We start from the raw sequence: 13,191 nt of genomic DNA, 5'->3' as shown, positions 1-13,191 counted from the left end.
TGTGCACACCTTCAAGCAGGAAGTGACGACTTCTACTTACATATTGACTTCGCTTATTTTATTAGCAGCTTATTTTCCCACCCGTTTGCACATGCAAGGATAGCAGAGTACAAATTGCTGCCTTTACAAGACATTGAGTACCCAAAATGGGTACTCAAGTTCTCGCGTTCACTTTTCAACTATGATCACTTTCTCTTCGGGAAACCTGTCTTTTTGCGGGTTTATCCCACAAATATAATGCATAGCCATAACCTGAGTACAGAATGAAATTGCACAAATATACGCATCTGCAGGCCCGTAGCCAGGTATTTTTTCGGGGGTGGGGGGGCACTTGCTGAAAGCCTTGACTATTTGAGAAAAACGCCAATTTTCAATATTTATTTCGGTAAAACACCATGTGTCATAAAAATAGGGGGGCGCCCCTCCCCCACTGGCTACGGCGTCTGTGTAATATTTTGGTGAGATTTATGAAAAATATGGCTGCGATATTTCGGAACACTGTTATGTAAAACAGCTGCCACTTTGCTCAAATACTGAACAAATCAAAAACTGCCTTTTGGCTGAATTCGCTACTGCATGGCCCTGTAAGTGAATTAAATACATATAGGTGGCCTTTTAATACCATGCATAACCCTGCGACTTTGGTGGCAATTCACACCTGCTAGTTGACAAATAGCTGCTATTTATTGGTTCTATAGGTGACAAATAGACGTCGCCTATTAAAGCCTATTGGTGCCTACTGGTTCTATAAGTGACAAATAGCTGCCATCTATTGGTACTAACATATACCTATTGGTTCCATTGGTGACAAATAGATGTCTCCTATTAAACCCTATTGGTGCCAATACGTGTCAATTGGTTCTATAAGTGACAAATAGCTGCCAGCTATAGGCACCAATAAAAAATTTATTGGTCCTATCGGTGACAAATAGATGTCGTCAATTGGTCTCTATTGGTGACAATAGAATTCTAATCAGACCTATAAAGCTCCAATAGAGCACTTATACAACAAATAAGATTTTTCTATAAGACCAATAGAAAATTCTATTGGCATTTTTGCTAGGGTGTCGGCTCTAAGTTGCTTGGTCGTAGCTGCTTTATCTAGGTGATACTACGTTGTTTCTACGTTGATTCTCAGCGCGGAGGGGTTCGAGTTAAACCACAGACAGTCAGAAGCACGACACGGATGTCCTAATTCCAGGAACAGAACCTCGCGCTGAAACCAAACATTCGCACCTCTCATAGATCAACGAGCATGTAGTCATCGCTTCGGGCTCCTCTCGCAGCCGCCGTTGCCTTTCCCGTTTCCTAGTGTTGGGCTAACTGTTGCCCTCTTCCTTTTTAGTGGAAGTTGTCTGTAGTGGGATTAGCACAATTTCTGTAGCACATAGCCGTTTATGATGATGATAGTTTTTTGGTACGGGGTGAACAAAGGGCGATTTGCTGATCAGCTTTGCTGTTAAGAACTATCATCATCATGGACCGGCGCGCGCTCTCATAATTGTCTTTGCAGCGAAGTTTAAGTTATCGGTAACTTGTGCTCCGTCGTAATCCTCAGGTGGGTATTTGGCGCGAGGCCCACCACTGGAGACGCGGGCGCTGCAATCGCTGTGACGTGCAGGGTTGGATCACGTGATCTCAGATCGCTCTGGCGAAGAAAAGCGGATGGTTGAATGCGTTGTTTACACGCGATTCCGCGGCGTTTTCTCTTTTGAACAGCGTTGTTTTGCTCTCACTTTATGTGTGCGAACCCCTAGAAGCTACGCAATCCGGGAAAGTGTGGTAAAGTTATCGGCGGCATGACACTTTTCTGCTCCGTGCCACAGTGCGCTACGTACGCGAAGGAGCTAGCCAGGAGTGAGCTTTCACATTTACTCCTACCCTGCTTTACAAGAGCATGACGCCGCTGTCATCTGTCTTTCTTTCAGTGTTATTTCAAGCCCACGGGGTTAAAATGGACTGGACACCGACCAGGAATGTTCACATAAAAGCAAGTCGTTTCGGCTCCCGTAGGGGAGCCTTGTTCACAACGAAAAATGAATGCACAAGCAGTCCGATTATATATGTTTTAAATTATCACGTAGCAATTGTCGTCACGACGTTTAAGTGTGTGCGCAGTTGTCTGGATTGTCAGATTTCCAAGAAAAATCCGAGAAGTCCAGTTCTTTTCTCTTTCGCTATTTTTGCCCTATTCCAGTCTATTTCTTGGCCAGTTGCTTCTGCGTGCTCGGCCATTGCTGTTCGATGTTCTTACATCATACATGTGCTGCTTGAGCCTTTCCTAAAAGTTAATAATAAAGTCTGGGCTGTAACGTCCCAAAACCACGATATGATTATGAGAGACGCCGTAGTGGAGGGCTCTGGAAATTTTTACCACCTGGGGTTCTTTAACGTGCAGCTAAAGCTAAGTACACGGGCCTCAAACATTTTCGCCTCCATCGAAAATGCAGCCGCCGCGGCCGGGGTTCGATCCCGCGACCTTCGGGTCAGCAGTCGAGCGCCATATCCACTAGACCACCGTGACAGGCTTGCTGAACGTTACCTGTCTCGCCGACGAGACTTCCAGCACAGTCTGCGCCTCCCCACCTCTCCCCACGCCTTCTGCAGTGTCCATATTAATCGTCCGCATGCTTTGCCGACCACACAGGTTTCTGTCCGACTCCCGACTTCAGCCCATGAGGTCCCTTACTTGTGGACATTGTCTGTAGAATGAGCCCATAGCCAGTGCCACTTGCTCTTCTCTATGTTGTTTTACGCTACAGGCGAAAACGTGGCCAGCTTCAAACACCGATTCACCTTCTAACGGCAGCAGCCAAGTGTCATACTGCTTAATGAAGCTGTAAATGCTGGATGCCGGTATTTTCATGGAAACATAAAATTGCCATTTAGACCGCGGTGAGTCACACCTTTCAGCGTGCTCATTCAGGTGCGTAAAGTAATACGGCCGGCTGGCACACGGCACATTTGCTATCGCAATGGAGCCCGATCGGGACCGTATTTTTCGATCACGATTGGCTCATTTGTAGAAGCTGGAGAACTGAGTCAATCAACGAAAATTTTCATCCCTATGCGGCTCGATGGTGATGATCGAAAGTACACCGTGTGACAACCGTTGAAAATTTGGAGCGCAATAAGGAGCAACAGGTAAATATATTAAGATGGTGCCGTAAAGAAACTCGTGCTCATGTGAAATGATATTTAGCTACAATTCCGAGTAAGGCACGCGCTTGCGTATGGCTATCTTGCATTTGCCTTCATTCATATCAGAAAGGTTGCGGCTGCATGCAGCTCTGAGCATGCTTCGTTGCTTCTCACAAAACGGAGAACCGCTTGCGTCGTGCTTTACAGATATGTGTGCTAAACAGGAATTTAAATTCGCGCATGCTTGTCGTGTCAACCGCGGCCCATTTTTAGATGCAAGCTTACAATGAATGAGGTTGCACGCATTTCTTGGGGCAAAAATATGTGTATTTGCCGCTAGCTCGCGCTAAAGCCCATTTGATGCTTCATTTCGACACAACGTGGTTCGTTACCTTATACAAAAGCAGCGCGTTTGGCCGCCGTGGCTTCCATATAGCAGACGACGCCGGCAGTCAGGGCGTTGTCTAAGGCGTTATCAGGAGCTTCAAATCTTTTCGGAGCAGTTGTTTAGCATTTCGCACAGTCAGTGACGAAGCCGCCACAGTTTTGCTGATTTCATCGAAGTGACGTGCAACGAGAATAATAGAAAAGGAGACGCGACAGCGGCTGGCGGAGCAATCCAACCTTTCACGTCACAGGGGTGCTTCCGCATGGGGGCGCCACGGTATGTCCTCGCGCCCAATACGCCACAGGAATTGGGCAAGCCGGCTACCGTGTACGACAGGTGCGAGTGTCAAACGAACACGTGAATAAGAGAGAGAGAAAGAAAGCGATAGAAATAAAGAGGAAGAGAAAAATACAGAGACAAAGGAAATGAAGGCCTAAAAAGGTAAAATACAGAAAAAACATAGACAGATAAAGAAACATAGAGAAAGGAAGAGATAGAAAGGGAAGAAAGAGGAAGAAGTAGAGTGAGAAAGTAAGAAATAAAAAAAAACATAAACAAAAGAGATACAAGAAACAGAGAGAAAGAGAGAGAAGAAGAAAGAAAGAGAAAGAAGGAAGTGCACCCAGCTGCGCTCTTCCTTCAGGCTTGGCACCAGCAGAGCAAAGATGCCATACCGTTTCCTTTTTTTACTAATGAATTTTTTATGGGACCCAGCTGCGCAAATTCATTTTCAGGTGTCTAATGCCTGCCCCAAATATTCTTTGTGTAGCGAAGCCTTTATTGAGTAATGGGTTGCGCTCACTATAGCCTTCTAGTGGGTCGTCGCCTTTGGCTTCTTCGCGCTCGCGCTCTTGAGTCCGTGTTTGTGCCTTGACTGTCGCCATTGCATATCGTCGCCGACTACCGTCCAATAAACGCCTCAACAAATTGGTGGAGAGTGCTGTGCTCCTATTCGATGCCCCTGGAGCTGAGATCCCGTACCCTACCAACTACCATGCCTCAAGACGCTGCTCAGCAAACGTCTCCGTCCACAACGACCGCATGCCCCGGTGTCCCCCGCATCCGCGACCCTCCTATCTTCACCGGCGCGGATGGGACCGATGTTGAGGACTGGCTTGCGATGTACGAGCGTGTGAGCGTACCAAACAAATGGGACGAGGCAGGCAAACTCAGCAACCTGGTTTTCTACCTCGCGGGTGTGGCGGGCCTGTGGTACAACAACCACACCACCGAGTTCCCCACGTGGTCTGCTTTCAAGACCGCCATCATCGATGTGTTTGGCCGCCCTGCCGTTCGTAAACTGCAAGCCGAACAACGTTTACGTGAACGAGCTCAGCAGACCGGTGAGTCCTTTACGAGCTACATTGAAGACGTCCTGGACTTGTGCAAGAAGGCTGACGCGGCCATGCCTGAGTCTGACAAGATCCGCCACGTTCTGAAAGGCAACGACGACGATGCCTTCACTATGCTGCTCGCCAAGTACCCTCGTACTGTGGCCGAGGTGATTACGCTCTGCCAAAGCTACGAGGAGCTGCGCCGGCAGCGACTGCTGACCCGTCGACCTCCATCACGCGACGCCGATCTCGCAGGCTTGTCGGCCATTTCTGATCAGTCCGCCTTGCTCGCCGAGATCAAGTCATTCGTGCGCGAGGAAATTGCCCGCCAGTTCTCCCTACTGGCCTTCCCTCGCCCGCAGCATGTTGAACAGCCGTCGACCACGCTGCTGGCTCCCTTACGCCGCGCTATTCAGCAGGAAATCGCGGAGGTCATGCCGGAATACCACCAGCCCCCTCCGGCACCTGCGCCGCTCAGTTACGCGCAGGTTGTAGCCAGGCCACCCCAAGCGATTCCTGTGGCTGCCCCACTTACTTACGCCGAAGCCGTCGCCAGACCTCAAGCCTTCGAAGCGCATGGGCCGGCTGCGTTTGCCGACGCCATACCTAGGCCACCGATGCAGCCCATCATGCAGTCGTATCAGCAGACGCCTCGTCCACCGCGTCCTGCTCCATGGATGGGACCTACCCCGGCGAACCGATGGCGCACTTCTGACAACCGCCCGATCTGCTTCGCGTGTGGTTGCGCCGGTCATGTCGCCCGCTATTGCAATCGCGTGCAGCCGCCTCGTGTAGACTCAGCCATCCCCAGCCAGTCAAGCCGCCCGTATTACGATTCACCGCCGCCTATGTCACCGTCGTCTCGCCCAGCTCCATCTACCCGCCGTTCACCGTCACCACGACGCCGATCACTGTCACCGATGCGGCCACGGCCGGTCACACGTGACCAGGAAAACTAGTCGTCGCAGTCCACGAGGCAAGGGCTGCGACGCTATCGAACTGCGAAAGCCCTCAGCGAAGCCCATCAAACGTGTTAGACGTGTTTGTGGACGGTGTGCGCGCATCTGCCCTTATTGACACTGGAGCCGCCGTATCCGTTATTGACGCCAAACTTAGCCGACTACTGCGAAAAGTGACGACGCCACTTCCCGGGCTCTCCCTCCGTACAGCAAGCGCCCAAAGTATTCACCCTACAGCGGTGTGCACAGCCCGCGTCATGATTAAGGATGCTCTGTACGCCGTCGAATTGATTATAATTCCAGCATGCTCTCACGACGTCATCCTAGGATGGGATTTTCTCTCCCACCACGACGCCGTGATTCATTGCGCACCCGCCGAAATAGAGCTCTCACCATTCTCTGATCTGACGCCGGCTGACAGTCCATCGTCTGTGAGCAAGGTACTCGTCAAAGACGACACCAAACTGCCTGCATACTCGTCAACGGCCGTGTCCGTCTACTGCGCCAGTCTCTCCGACACCGTCGCCCTCCTCTCGCCATCCGACCGTGTTTGCACGAGGAAAGGCTTGCTGGTGCCCTTCGCGACCGTGCAAGTCACTCAGGGCAGCACGTCAATTTTTGTTATGAACCCATCTCCGTACAGTGTTACGTTGGTGCGAGGAGAATGTCTCGGCAGCGTGGAACCCCTCGAAAACGCACAAGTTATGGACGAACCAGATGGCACGCACTGCCCCAGTTCCAGCACGCTCAGTTCTGTTACCACGTCTGGTTCATCGCCCGCTGATGTATTTGCTTCTTCCATTGCTGACAACCTTACGCCGGACCAGCGTTCCCAGCTTCTAGACCTCTTGGAAGAATTTCGCGCTTCTTTCGATATTGCTCAAACTTCTCTCGGCCGCACGTCCACCGTTACGCATCGCATCGACACTGGCGCTCAACCACCACTGCGGCAACGTCCATATCGCGTATCTCCCACAGAACGCCGCGTAATCAACGAGCAAGTCGACGACATGCTTCGACGCGATGTTATTCGACCATCTAACAGCCCCTGGGCGTCTCCTGTCGTACTTGTTGCGAAGAAGGACGGTTCTGTGCGGTTCTGTGTGGACTACCGACGACTCAATAAGATCACTCGCAAGGACGTTTATCCGCTGCCGCGAATCGACGACGCGATTGACAGCCTACAAGGCGCCGAATTCTTTTCGTCTATCGATTTGCGCTCAGGGTACTGGCAGGTACCTATGGCTGATGACGCTCGACCGAAGACCGCCTTTGTCACGCCCGACGGCTTGTACGAATTCAACGTCATGCCGTTTGGGCTGTGTAATGCGCCAGCCACCTTCGAGCGCATGATGGATACTGTTCTGCGCAACCTGAAATGGCACACGTGCTTGTGCTACCTCGACGACGTCGTCGTTTTCGCTCCAGACTTCTCCACGCATCTTCAACGCCTCCGGCATGTGTTGACGCGTTTGAGCGACGCTGGTCTGCAACTGAATTTAAAGAAGTGCCGATTTGCAGCACGGCAGCTGACAATACTCGGCTACGTCGTGTCCAAGGACGGAATTCTCCCCGATCCAGCCAAACTTTGGGCCGTGACCGAGTTCCCGAAACCTACGTCCGTCAAACAACTGCGCAGTTTCGTAGGACTGTGTTCCTACTTTCGGCGCTTCATTCGAAACTTCGCGACTATCATATCACCGCTGACGAAGCTCCTCGGAAGTAACGGGCCCCTCCATTCGTGGTCGTCGGAGTGCGACGACGCTTTCGCAAAGCTCCGTCGTTTGTTGACGTCGCCTCCCATACTACGCCACTACGACCCTACGGCCCCTACAGAGGTACACACAGACGCCAGCGGTGTTGGCCTTGGCGCTGTCCTTGCGCAGCGCAAACCAGGATTCCCTGAATATGTCGTGGCATATGCAAGTCGTACGCTTACTAAAGCCGAGACCAATTACACCGTCACCGAAAAGGAATGCCTGGCGATCATTTGGGCCCTTACAAAGTTCCGACCCTATTTATATGGCCGCCCATTTGATGTCATCACCGACCATCATGCACTATGCTGGTTGTCGTCATTGAAGGATCCCTCAGGCCGCCTCGCCCGCTGGGCACTTCGCCTACAGGACTACGATATTCGCGTGCTGTACCGCAACGGACGCCAGCATGCTGACGCCGACGCCCTCTCGCGCTCCCCCTTGCCTGACAACGATGCCCCCTGCTCGGTACCTAACAATGTTGTTTCTTCCATCGACGTTCACACCATCGCTACCGAACAACGCAAGGATAAATGGATCGCCTCGCTGATAGACTTGCTCACTGATCCGTCAGCAACACCAATCACTCGCGCGTTGCATCGTCAAGCCCACCATTTCACCATTCGTGACGACCTACTGCACCGACGCAATTACAACGCAGACGGCCGCCAGTGGCTACTTGTGATACCCCGCAGTCTGCGTTCTGAAATATGCGAGTCTTTCCACTCTGATCCACAATGCGCGCACTCTGGGGTATCAAAAACTTACCACCGCATTCGACAACGATACTTCTGGCGAGGGATGTACCGCTACGTGCAGAAGTTCGTTCGCTCATGCCTCGATTGCCAACGCCGAAAACCTTCAGCGCACGTGTCACCCGCCGGTCTACAACCATTACCTTGCCCGAACCGTCCGTTCGGGCGCGTGGGCATCGACTTGTACGGACCACTTCCTCTGACATCGGCTGGTAACCGCTGGGCCATCGTCGCTGTTGACCACCTTACGCGATACGCCGAAACCGCCGCTCTCCCAGCGGCTACAGCGCGCGATGTTGCCTCCTTCCTGCTACACCGATTCATGCTGCGTCACGGTCCACCCCAGGAGCTTCTCAGCGATCGAGGCCGTGTCTTCTTGTCGGAAGTCGTCGAAGCCATTCTAAAAGAGTGCCGTGCTGTTCACCGCAAAACTACTGCTTACCACCCGCAGACGAATGGGCTCACCGAACGCTTTAACCGCACGCTCGGCGACATGCTCTCAATGTACGTCGCCGCCCATCGCACAAATTGGGATGCCATTCTGCCCTTCGTCACCTACGCCTATAATACCGCCCCTCAAAGCACAACTGGTTTTTCACCCTTCTTCCTATTGTACGGAAGGCACCCATCGCACACCATCAACACGATACTCCCATACAAGCCGGATTCAACTGAGTGTGCGCCGATATCTGACACAGCCAGGCTTGCGGAAGAGTGTCGCGAGCTTGCCAAGACGTTTACAACGCAGGAACAAGAACGGCAGAAGAGCATTCGCGGTGGAACCACCACTTCTGAGTCCACGTTCCTCCCTGGAGCGCTCGTATGGCTCTCGGTCCCTACCACTGCAACTGGCCTCTCTACAAAACTACTGCCGAAATACGAAGGCCCCTACCGGGTCGTCGAGCGCACATCCCCGGTCAACTACGTGATCGAACCCATCGAACCATCTTCGGACATGCGCCGTCGAGGGCGCGACATCGTCAACGTGGAGCGTCTCAAGGCCTACTATGACCCACTCATAGTGACGAGCTGTTAGGTCGCCGGACGGCTCCCTTTTCGTACCCGGGGAAATTGTAGCGAAGCCTTTATTGAGTAATGGGTTGCGCTCACTATAGCCTTCTAGCGGGTCGTCGCCTTTGGCTCTTCGCGCTCGCGCTCTTGAGTCCGTGTTTGTGCCTTGACTTTACTTTAAAGTGGAGTTGGGCAAAAATAAATGAAATATAAATTAAAAAAACTATGCCCTGCCTGCACCACCTAAGTATCGCAGGCCAAAATCGATAAATTAGATAAAAGAACAAAATGTACTAAAATTTCTATTAAAAGAAAAAATACAAAATAAAAAGTAACAGTTTGATCCCACCACACAGCGAAGCCACCTCCAAGGGCATAATTCTCTAGATCACATACTACGGTTTCTCTTCATCTTGACTTACAACTGTTTTGACACAATGGATCTCCGATGACTGTCGCCATTGCATATCGTCGCCGACTACCGTCCAATAAACGCCTCAACATTTGGAATACATGGTACCGCACACCCCCCCCCCGCCGCTATTAGCTCCGGCAAACAGCCATTGAAATGCGCGTGGCCGGAGCTAATTGCGGAGGCCACGTTAGTCCTTTGCTTTTCACAACATACCGCTAGGGAACCTTACGGTTGTACAATCAGCCAGCTGGATAACATGGTGACGTTTGTAAATAATTTGAACAAAGCGAAAAGTCGCAATCTTAATAATAATATTTGTGGTATTACTTGCCAAAATCATATGTGATTAAAAGGGACGCCGTGGTGGATTAATTGATTCAATGAAACATGTGGAGAGCTCCAGAAGTTTCGACCACGTGGGTCACTTGAACGTGGCCGCAAATTTAAGTCAATGTCTTAGCAATACGGAAGCGAAAGGTCAATACTGCGTCGCGACTGTATTTGTTCCTTCGTCAGCTTTGCTTCTCTGCATTGATTGTAACCGCGCTTCTAGCGATTGCGCTCGTGGACAGCGGCGTACGTGTAACGCGCAAACGTGGTAACGTGGAAAAAATACTTGACATTAAATGCTGCGTCATGATTATGCACCATGAACATTCTTATGACCTTGTTTTCTTTTATTGCTCAGATAAAAGGTCATCCTCGATTTGATGGGTCAGACTCAGAGACGCCTTTCATGCACTTTATTCTGGGGGTTTCCCGTGTAGCAGTTGCAATTATTGCGCCCTTCAAAGGTCTCCCCGGCGTCAGAGCGCGGGACGCCGCCAGTCAGACATAATTAATAGTGCTAAAGTTGTCGCGCAACCACCACACCGACAATTTTCTATATGCAATGAAATTACCACTTAGCGGATGCCGGCTGAAGCTGCTGCTGGCACGATGAGAGTCACGAGTTGAACTGGGGACTTGTCAGAATCAACGAGTTTTGCCCGAGCACGCGTGTCAAGTAGTTTGATTGACAGACGCCCACGGCAATGCTTGGGCCCGTCAACCACGTTTTGCTCTTGACGCAGTACTGACGCCGCAAAGCCAGCGACCGGCACAATTGAGCTACGAGTTGCGATGGTACAACTTTATAATCACAGATGAACGGGTGAAGCACTGTCGTAAACACTGGCCGACAGACGTCAATCGTACTTTGATGTACTGCGAGAATACGGTCCACTGTTGAACACACACAATACAGCGCACAATGGGCACACGCCGAGCTACTCACTCGAATTGCAGATCACGTCACTTCCACATAGGCCCACTAACGCGCCTTCGAAAACAGACGCAACACTGCGTTTACGCAGCACACAAATAAATAAGAGCCAACGCGAAAGCGCACGTTTGAAAGCACATATACATGTTTTACAACGATACCGAAACATTTCTCTGCAACACCCATTTTTCCACGCATGCCGTATCTCTTTCGCTGATCGCACTGATATTGTCACGTGGTCGTGACGTCGACGAAGACAACAGTCAACACGTCCGAGATGAAACTGTTTATTTGGCCGAACTTGTGGCCGAGAAACTGAAAGTCAAACTACAGCAATACGCTGATAGCGGCGAACAGAGCGTCGACCGTCGATAAACTGACAAGCGGTCAAGCGTGTCGGCTTTTATACAGGCGCTATCGAACTTTCCAGCGATATCGCTGGTGGCGGCGTTATCTCTCGACAAAGCTGGAACATTCGCGTGCGGCGCGCAATCTTAACAAAACGATCTACAATGATCGGGAAGCTTCGCGAACAATGTGGCGCGGTTTGCTCTGAGCGTTGCCGAGTCTTGGGGGGTGTAGCTTGAACTCATGAAACATAAGACGCGCGGCAATATCAACAGTCAGCATTCGCACCCCTGCCACGAAAACATCCACACTCTAGCAACGTTTCTTCACGACTCAGCGGCGATGCCTTCTTCGCGTCTCCTTTTGCGCAGCACATTGGTCGGCACACAATCGCTTCCTGCGCTTCCGCACACTCACAAAGATTTGGTTCAGCAGTCCATTACCTGACACTTTACAACTTCAAACCATCGCACAGACGATGTACACGCGCAAGAATAACTAAAGAATATTTCGTTACGCGGCTACAATGTCTGGTATTCCATTTGCCCGCGCTTGCGACGCGCCACTCACAGACGAGTAACCGCCATGAAGCATGCGCACGGCCAGGGACGTAGCCAGAAATATATTTTTTTTTTTTGGGGGGGGGGGATGTTCAACCATACTTTATGTATGTTCGTGCGTGTGTATGTGTGTGTGCGTACATATACGCAAGCAAAATTGAAAATTTTCAGGGGGGGGGGGTCGAACCCCCAAACCCTACCCCCTTTGGCTACGCCCCTGGCACCGGCGACACTTGCGGCGAAATATTTTACTATTTCGCTCATATCTGCCTGTTCGTTGCTGCAAAAAAATATCCCTAGTATTAATATGACACAATGTATAATTATTATGATTTACTGTCCCAAAACCACCATATTATTATGAGAGACGCCGTAGTGGAGGGCTACGGAAATTTCGACCACCTGGGGTTCTTTAACGTGCACCTAAATCTAAGCAAAACCGCCGTCTATCATTTTACCTCCATCGAAAATGCAGCCGCCGTGGCCGGGATTCGATTCCGCGATCTTCGGGGCACCAGTACACCTCCATAACCACTAGACCACCGTGGCGGGTCAGAAAAATATTCAGACGTATATTGTAAATAAGAGTAACCTATCCATTTCTTCATCTGTCATATTCGATTGAGGCGAAGCCACTGCACGAGGTTGCTGCGTGTGCGGCCTTTTAGCGCTCGAGAATGAAAATTTCCATGCTCCCCCCCTCCCCCCCCCAGGTGGAAATAAAGAACATTCCTGAATGAGGATAGAGAGAAACAAAAAAACGCTATTGTCGTCAGTCATTACGGAGGTAGGTGACCTGCCGAGCTCAGCCTGGCAGCCACCTCCTCTGCTTGGTTCTGTATGACCTCTGCCTCTGTATGGCCTCGAGCTGCACTTCCAGGCTGGTGGAGGTCAAAACCAACTCCCACCCCTCAGGTGAGGGAGTGGCCAGGCAATAGGGAGAGGGGGGAAAGGGGATCTGCCCTACAGTCCCAGAGAATGTTAAGTGTGGCTGTTGACACTATGGGCATGGTAATAAATTTGTTTGCAGTCGGCGCCAGGCAATTAAGCTCCTGGCGCTTGGTCAACTCGTAACGCGGGGGCGGTTTCAACTGCCTCGACAGGCGATAAGACTGCGTTATAGCATGGTCGGACGTCAGAGCTTTACCAGGGCCCCCTGGATCAGAGGCGGGTCCCACCGCTCGGTTGACGAATCCTCGAGCATATTATATTGGTGGGCCACCTCGTAGAGAGAAACGCCCGCGAACACGCCCGTTGGA

Source organism: Rhipicephalus sanguineus, chromosome 6 (assembly GCF_013339695.2).
Source record: "Rhipicephalus sanguineus isolate Rsan-2018 chromosome 6, BIME_Rsan_1.4, whole genome shotgun sequence".
Taxonomy (NCBI): domain Eukaryota; kingdom Metazoa; phylum Arthropoda; class Arachnida; order Ixodida; family Ixodidae; genus Rhipicephalus; species Rhipicephalus sanguineus.
The sequence above is the reverse complement of the archived record's forward strand: the minus strand, read 5'-3'. Positions refer to the sequence as shown.